This window comes from Lactuca serriola, chromosome 8 (assembly GCF_051521515.1).
Source record: "Lactuca serriola cultivar US96UC23 chromosome 8, Lser_US96UC23_V15, whole genome shotgun sequence".
Taxonomy (NCBI): Eukaryota; Viridiplantae; Streptophyta; class Magnoliopsida; order Asterales; family Asteraceae; genus Lactuca; species Lactuca serriola.
The window spans coordinates 44,023,327-44,033,234 of record NC_136415.1 but is presented as its reverse complement, the minus strand read 5'-3'; positions in this window follow the sequence as shown (position 1 = coordinate 44,033,234).

The following is a 9,908-nucleotide window of genomic DNA, read 5'->3' as shown; positions in this document are numbered from 1 at the left end:
AAAAATCGATGAAATTTAGTGCGGGGTCATTATTCACCATAGGGGTCATCCACGAGATTATTCCGGATTTAGAGACCTGTGGAAGTATTTTATGTGATTTATTCCCTTGTTTTCTTGCAACAATTTTAATAAATCAAAGAAACTATAAAAACTCTTGATATTTTCCAGATGTTCATATTAACTTAATGGGAGTCCGGAAAAATTTTAGTTTGAACAGAAAAGAATTTTTAGATATTTTTATGGACAAAATCGTTTACATGCACTATTAACAATGTACTTTGATCATCAAGCTCATTAGCTTGGTGTTCATCACATGCATCACGGTTTGAAGACCATGCATGGACATATGTTTGTCATAGTGATGTTTTTAAAAGAAATACTTGAAATCATAAGGTGTTTGAACCTTCAAAACTTGTAAAAATCCGAACTTTAGTGTTTGACATAGGTTTTGGTCCTTGGATTTCACCATTAAACAACATGCATGTTGTTCTTGGGTGAAACCCTCCCACCATCATCATCAAACTCGATATTCATGAACATGTTCATGAATTTTCATAAAGAATGGTGTAGAAGGAAGAGAAATACAAGAAAAACCTTTTAAAAACAAGAAGAAAATTAAGGAAAAGTGAATGATTTTTGTGTCTACCTTGAAGATTAGTCTTGGAGGATGAAGATTTGAGTGTGGAGAGGTGTTCTTGGCTGATGATTTTCGTGAGTTAGAGAGAGAGAAAGAGAGTTTGAGTGTTAGAAGGGTGGAGTGTGATTGAGAGTGAAGAGAGAAGTGTAAGAGTGGGGATTAGATCTTTAATGATTGAAGTTTTGGGAAGAGGGAGAGCATGGGGAGAGGGTGGCCGGATTTTGTGTGGATTAAAGGCCCTCTCCCTCCCAAAATTCAAATTAAATAAATTCCCTCTTCATTTTTATAAAACCCAAGAATTTTTATAAAAATTCCTCTTTATGTAATTCTTGATTTATTTAAAAATATTTGTTTTTAACTAATAAATTATGATTAATGTATGATAAATCAAATTTTTTTTCATTGATTATAATCCATAATTTGATTAATAAAAATTTGATATTAGGAAGTTTATAGCCAAATATTGTATAATTTTTAAGCTTTAAGGTTCATAAATTTGGATTTTTGGCTCTTTAGGGTTTTTGGAACATTGTTTGATATTCACCATCATATTGAAATGTAATTAGAATACTTTAATTTATTTTAAGGGTTTTATACCCTTTTTCAATTGTAACAAAGCTTGAAGTTTCATTCTAATTATGGTATTGGCATTTCCTATTGTAGTTAAGCAACTTACTCGAATCGTAAGAGTCAAGTATATTAGTCCTAGATCTTAGTTGGATCCTAGTTTATGCAAGATTTTTGACCTAATTTATACTACTAGGCCATGACATGTTGTGCATGAATGGTTTTTATAAAGATGCATGACTCCGAGAATGACCTGAATTGACAGTTGTCACAGTATCCCCCACTTAAAAAGAATTTCGTCCCGAAATTCATTCTATGTCTTCGTTTGTCATCTCATGGGAAAAGTTGTGGATACTTTTCCTTCAGGAAGTCCTCACGCTCCCAGGTGTACTCCGGCCCGCGTTTTGAGTTCCATCGAACTTTCACAATCGGAATCTTACTCCGCTTAAGTTGTTTTACCTCCCTGTCAAGGATTTCTATTGGTTCTTCAACAAAGTTTAGCTTATCATTGATCTTAATTTCCTCCAGGGGCACTATCAATGCTTCGTCGGCTAGACATTTCTTAAGATTGGAAACGTGGAATGTGTCATGAATGGCGCTTAACTCTTGGGGTAATTGGAGTTTATACGCTACCGGATCAATCCTTTCAATGATCTCAAAGGTTCCAACATATCTAGGGCTTAGTTTTCCTTTCTTACCAAAACGTACAAGCCCTTTCCAAGGCGACACTTTTAAAAGTACCTTGTGTCCAACTTGGAATTCTAAGGGTTTTCGACGATTGTCCGCATAACTTTTCTGACAATCTCTGGAAGCTTTAAGCCTATCTTTGATGATAGCAATCTTGTCAGATGTTTCTTGGATAAGTTCGAGTCTAGTCAAATGTCTGTCTCCGATTTCTGTCCAGCATAAGGGCGAACGACACTTGTGTCCATACAATGCTTCATATGGAGCACATTGGATACTCGTGTGATAACTGTTATTGTAGGAGAACTCAACTAGAGGCAAATGAGTATCCCAATTTCCTTTGAAATCAATGACACACGCTCGTAGCATGTCTTCCAATGTTTGTATTGTTCTCTCTGTTTGCCCATCTGTCTGAGGGTGGTAAGCTGTGCTCAAATCTATCTTGGTTCCTAGTGCCTTCTGTAACATCCACCAAAATCGTGATGTAAAACGACTATCTCTATCAGAAATGATAGATAGGGGTACACCATGCAGAGACACAATTTTTTCGATGTAGATTTGGGCCAATTTTTCCATCTTGAAATCTTCCCGAATGGGGAGAAAGTGAGCAAATTTCGTTAGTCGATCCACTATGACCCAAATTGAGTCGTGACCCTTAGCAGTTTTAGGAAGTTTGGTAACAAAATCCATGGATATCTGCTCCCATTTCCATTGGGGAATTTCAGGATGTTGCAACAAGCCGGATGGTATTTGATGTTCAGCTTTGACTATTGAGCATGTCAAACACTTTCTGACATACAAGGCAATATCCTTTTTCATTCCAGGCCACCAATAGTACTCTTTAAGATCCTTGTACATCTTATTTGCTCCAGGGTGGATTGAGTATTTAGATCGATGAGACTCCTCTAGCACCATGTCTCTTAGATCGTTAAACCTTGGAATCCAAACCCTGTCCTTGAAATAACGAACTCCATCAGGTTTGGTTTCAAATCTCTCTTCCAAACCATGTAAGGTTTCGCCTGGAAGATTTTCCTTGAATAACGCTTTCTCCTGGGCATCAATGATTTGAGATTGCAAGCTTGTCTGTATTACCATTCCCAAAGCTCTCACACGGGAAGGTTTCACTCTTTCTTTCCTACTTAGAGCGCCGGCTACTACGTTAGCCTTTCCTGGGTGATATCGTATCTCATAATCATAATCACTAAACTGATGGGTTTTTGGTCATAAGACATCCTATGTGCTCATACAAACCCTAATGCTTGGATCTAGGTTTCTCTATTGTACATGCTTTGAATCCAAGACTATAAACCCTACTTCTAGCATATGGAAATCAATATTAACATACAATTAGCTTTAAGATATTACCTTGATTGTTATGTAGCAATAACAATCCTAATTCCTCCTTGAATTGACTTTGGAAGGCTTAGAGTCACAAGTGTCACTCCTCTAATGGCTTACAAACACGAAGAGCAAATGGAGAAGGTATGAGGACAGAGGGGAGGTATTGAATTCGTCCCTAGAAGCCTTAGGGAAGGTCATACACGAATTCATGAGCCAAGGGGGTTTATATAGGTGTAAAGATTAGGGTTTTAGTCCTTATCTAGTTGCTTGCCCACCAAGCAACCTTAAGATAAGTCTTAGAAACCCTTATCCTAGTCGAATTCTAAGGCATTATCACCTTAAATTCGTTCACCCTATATTTAAGATAATCCTCACCTTATTTTGTAACTATCACATAATTACAATTCATCCCCTCTAGTTTAATTAATTACACTTGATCACAAAATTAATTCTTAATTAATTATTGACCAATATTAATTAAACAAATATGATTTCTCCTTTAATATATTATTCTTATAACATATTAATAAATCATAATAACCTCTCTCTCTCTCTATTTATTTCTCCAATCAAGTTGCTTTGGTGAAGGCAACCCAAAAGGACCATGCACCATCGGGTCAAGTACATACCAAAATAGTTATGGACTTAGACACTAATCCAACAGTCTCCCACTTGGATAAGTCTAACAACTATTCTGCATATGACTTCGGATCCCGATCTGCAATTGTAGCTTTCCAAAGCCGCTGTCAACTCTGATCATATCAAATACGCGTGTCCTTAGATAAGGGATCATATATTCCTCCATTCTAGATATCGTATGAGATATGATTTCAAATTATTCTCTTTGTACTACTTTTCGATTTCTGATTTATGACGCCAGACTAATTGAACAAATCAAATTAGCCCTAGCCCGACCGAGCATTTACGTTTGTCATCACTAAACCATCGAGGGGCCCAAAGATATCGCTTTTATCCTACTTTGGATAAAAGGAACGGATAAACTTTGATACAATGCTTGCTTGCACTCACTAACCAAATCACACACAACAATATGTTTTATAACACCAAGTTACTAGTACGTTTACATATTATCAATGTGCAACCGATTTGCAAGATACAACTCACACATCTCGGTTTCAAGAATATAAGATGTTATCGTCTCACCAATCACTCGTGATACAATTCATGGAGTGATCCAAGTGAGCGTGGGTTAGATCCAATGCTCAAATCATATTCATAAGCACTCATGAACGTTGCAGCAAACATTTGCTTATGTCTAATGCTCTTTAGACAATCCACACACCAATTCACGACAGTCTTCATTCATATCTACTTCCAACATATGAACAACTGTGGCCCGTTCGAATAATTCGATTATTCTTAATAAACTCAATTATTCTGGAAGTCAAAACATGCAAATGTGAAACACAAGAATAATACTAATCCCATATTGTGACATCCCCAAAATGTCGGCCAGAAATGACCGATTTTCATTTATGCTTTAAAAATATTTTCAGAGTAAATCCTTTTGATTTGAAAGTATTTCATAAAATAAATGTATTTTTCATTATATAATCAAAACTCGGGGTGTCATGTTCCGATACAGACCAATAAGCATAAACGATAGCATTACAAGTCATTCAACAAATATATACATATACAGACTTGTAAACAAAACAACTGATGGTTCATCCATCTCATGCCCTCGTGCCACTTCCTGTAATACAAATAAAACTGAGTGGGTCAGGCTTGGGAGCCTGGTGAGCATATAGGGTTTTCAACCCACAATAAATAATCATATTTAATTTTTTTCACCAACCAACAATAACCCAATTACCCATTCCCGTTATTCTCACTTTATGTCCCTAAAAAAACTAACATAAGGGACCTAGTCTAAGAATATTTCATCGGGGCGACAACACATGCTTCGGGGGTACCTCAGCAATATAAGTCAAATAAGGCAACCATGAGGGGGATGGAGTACAGCGAATGAACACCTTAGTTCATTAACACCTACAGGTGGCGAACCTGCTAATGTTTCCACAAGACTGTCTAGAATAGCCCGTGGTCGCCATCTAAACTCCGGTAGATGACTAAATCAAACTACAACGAGGCCTCTCATCTGTTTTATTACACACCAACTATCTACCCATGTTCTACCCAACATATTAGTAGATAAAATATACATTTTTATACATAGTTTTGAAAACCTGTATAGCATGCTTTAATCAATACATATTCCACATAACAGATGAGGCACACACACATAACACATATCTCATAGAGAATAAATCATATCTATGAGTTAGAAGAAAGTGAATACACATTCACACACATAACCACAAAATTATACACATAATACGTATTCCGTATAAAATACTTCATAATTATGCGTTAGAAGAAAGTAACTACACACTCACACATATAAACAACAATATACTTAATACACTCGAACCATACTTGTATTATTATCGTGTTTATGAAAGGTAGTATACACTTACTTGATCAGAAGATGATCAGACAACACTACGACTTGCAGAAGTAGTAATCCTCAGCAGATCTGGAAGATCTTCACAAAAATCGAACTTCTCACGGGCAGAGCTTCGGCTCGGGAACCGCACTTCTCGGGAACTTCGGGATCTCAAGACTTGCCTCGGGGCTCGAGAATAATACCGGGGCTTCGGGATATTTCTGGCACGCAAAACGATGCAAAACGGGAGAGAGAAGAGAAGAAATTGCCAAAAGACTGGGCTGCCTTCGGTTCCTATTTATAGGAGGCTGGAGCCTCGGAGTACGCGGGGCGTACTGCCCGAAACGTCATTGCTTACGTATCCGAAGCCACTTGCTGCGAGTGTCGACATCTTCGGAGTACGCGGGGCGTACCTCGGATCAGACCGGTGACTCCTTCGGATAATGCTTCCGAATTTCCAATTAAACTTAATTACAAAATATTTAATAAACTTCGGAAATTCATATCTTCTACATACGAACTCCGTTTTCGACGTTCTTTATATCCACGCGAGGGTGAGACTACGCTCTACATCTTTCGTTTAGACTCCGTCGGCTAATTTCGAATTTATTTTTATTATTTATTTTTAGTAGGCCGCGACAGAAAAACTTCGTTATAAATTCATAACTTCTTCGTTTGACGTCCGTTCTCGCCTAACTTTTTATCGCTTCGATACCAACAACGAGACCTTCGATCCTCGTTTAGATTACTTCGGCTAAAAACCGCTTGTTCTCAAATCGAGTATTTCGGGCTGCACACCGCTAAGCCGAAACTTCGATAAATCATAACTTCCTCATACGAAGTCAGATTTGGGCGTTCTATATATATTCGGAAACCTCGTTTCAACTACTACAACATTATTCAAAGATATTATGTTTATTTTACACTTAAATTTTGATGCTTATTTTTATTCTTAATTAATCAAACCACATAATTAAGCAATTAAGCACAAAATACACAATACTTAAATAATACAATCATATTATTTCAAAACGGGTTACAAAGGTTAACCTAGACTATTACATTGCTAAAAAAAATGGCAAGCCCGGAAACACAGGCGTTACAATTTTCTCCACCTTAGAATGATTCCGTCCCCGGAATCACACATCAACAAACAAATGCGGATAGCGACTCAACATGTCACTCTCCGTCTCCCAGGTGAGATTTGGCCCATTCGTGTGTTTCCATCGGACAAGCACTAACCCAACCATTTTGCGTCGCAACTTCTTAGTCTTTCGGTCAAAAATTGCCTCTGGTTCTTCAATCAACCTTTTGTTCTCATCAATTCTCAATTCGGAAATTGGAATTATGTCGGGAACTTCTCCCGTGAACTTCCTCAAATAACACACATGAAAAGTGTTGTGAATTCCATTCAGTTCTTCGGGTAATTCGAGCTTGTAAGCTTGGTTCCCAATCCTCTGAAGAACTTTAAACGGTCCAATAAACCTTGGACTCAACTTTCCCCTTTTACCAAATCTTATAAGTCCCTTCCACGACGAGACTTTAAGCAAAACCGAATCTCCAACCTCAAAAGTCATCGGTCTTCGCTTTTTGTCAGCATAGCTCTTTTGTTGATCTTGAGCTGCTAACATTCTTTCTCTAATTATTTTCAACTTTTCAGCAGTTTGATGAACCATCTCTGGTCCCATAAACTGTTTTTCCCCAGCCTCAAGCCAACAAGACGGTGTACGACACTTCTGTCCATACAAAGCTTGATAAGGTGTCATCTTAATGCTCGAGTGAAAACTATTATTATAGGAAAATTCTACCAAAGGTAAATGTTCATCCCAATTACCTAGGAATTCCAAGGTACATGCTCTAAGCATATCTTCAAGTATCTGTATTGTTCTTTCACTCTGACCATCAGTCTGCGGATGGTAAGCTGTACTTAAACATAACTTGGTACCCATTTCCTCTTGTAGACTTTTCCAAAACCTTGAGGTGAAACGGCTATCACGATCCGATACAATCGTTAACGGAACACCGTGAAGCCTCACAATTTCCTTCACATAAGAATTTGCAAGCTTTTCCATAGACCATTTCTCCTTGGCTGCTATGAAATGCGCACTCTTAGTGAATCGATCAATGACCACCCAAATCATGTCGTGACCATTCTTTGTTATGGGCAGTTTAGTGACAAAGTCCATAGCAATGTCTTCCCACTTACCCATAGGCACAGGCAATGGTTCTAAACTCCCGTAAGGTTTCTGATGTTGTGTCTTGACTCTCGCACAAGTCACACACTCGGCCACATACTTTGCAACATCAAGCTTCATCGTCGGCCACCAGTAGTAGGGTTTCAGGTCCCTATACATTTTAGTGCTACCAGGATGAATTGAGTACATGGTTTTGTGAGCTTCTTCCATCAGAAGATCCCTAATTCCTCCTGACTTAGGTACCCAAATACGATATCGGAATACCTTCAGTCCATGACCGTTAGTACCAAACACCAACATTTTACCCAAACGTTCCTCCTTTCGGTCATTTTTCTCAGAAGCTTCGCTTTGAGCTTTCTTTATACTTTCCACAATGGTCAACACAACTTCAATTCTAAACACTCTTGGCCTTTTCCTTTCAAGATTCACCTTCCGACTGAGAGCATCAGCAACAACATTAGCTTTACCGGGGTGGTAAAGTATCTCACAGTCGTAGTCTTTAAGTAATTCTAGCCAGCGTCGTTGCCTCATATTCAATTTCTTATGATTAAAGAGATATTGGAGACTCTTATGATCAGTGAAAATTTTGCACTTCGTGCCATAGAGGTAATTCCTCCATATTTTCAGAGCGAAAACTACCGCTGCCAACTCCAAATCATGAGTTAGGTAATTCTTTTCATGCTCTTTCAGTTGTCGAGACGCATATGCTATCACCTTTTCTCTTTGGGTCAAAACACAACCCAATCCAACCCCAGACGCATCGCTATAAACAGCGAAGTCTTCAACTCCATCGGGTAGAGAAAGTATCGGTGCCTCGCATATCTTCTTCTTTAGCTTCTCGAATGCTTCTTTATGCTTATCACTCCAAGCATAAGTAGCTCCTTTGTGGGTCAAAGCTGTCAATGGAGTAGCAATCGAAGAAAAGCCTTGGGTAAACCTGCAGTAATATCCAGCTAATCCTAAAAAGCTTCGAATCTCCGTGGGACTTTTCGGTTGTTCCCACTTCATCACAGCTTCGATCTTCACTGGATCAACCATTATCCCTTCTTGGTTGACCACGTGACCCAAGAATTGGACTTCGCGAATCCAAAAATCACATTTGGAGAACTTTGCATACAGCTTCTCCTGCTTCAAAACTTCTAACACTTCTCGCAAGTGTCTGCCATGCTCCTCCTGGCTTTTCGAGTAAATCAGAATGTCGTCTATGAACACTATCACAGATTTATCAAGGAACGGATTACAAACCCTATTCATCAAATCCATGAATGCTGATGGAGCATTGGTTAATCCAAACGACATAAACAAGAACTCGTAGTGTCCATATCTAGTTCTGAATGCAGTCTTCTCGATATCTTGCTCTCTTACTTTTAGCTGATGATATCCTGACCTTAGATCGATCTTCGAGAAATATCTCGAACCTTGCAATTGATCAAACAGGTCATCAATCCTCGGAAACGTATATCTATTCTTTATTGTTGCCTTGTTCAGCTCTCTGTAATCGATGCACATTCTCATACTTCCATCTTTCTTCTTCACGAACGACACCGGAACTCCCCAGGGCGATGAACTAGGTCTAATGAAACCTTTGTCTAATAACTCCTGAAGTTGCATCATCAGCTCCTTCATCTCCGTCGATGCTAATCGATAAGGTGCTTTTGCTATTGGCGTGGTTCCCGGTAACAAGTCTATTCTGAACTCTACTTGTCTATCAGGTGGTAATCCAGGAAGATCTTCGGGAAATACTTCCGGATAATCACACACCACTGGAATGCTCTGCATCACCTTCTTTTCCTTCTTAGCATCAATCACGAATGCTAAATATGATGTACATCTCTTGGTCAAACACTTTCTGGCTTTCATTAGAGAAATGATTCCAGAATTCACTCTACGTTTGTCCCCATACACCATAAATGAATCTTTACCAGGCGTGTTTACTTTAACTATCTTCTTCTTGCATAAAATTTCGGCATCATTGGCACTAAGCCAATCCATTCCCAACATGATGTCAAAACCA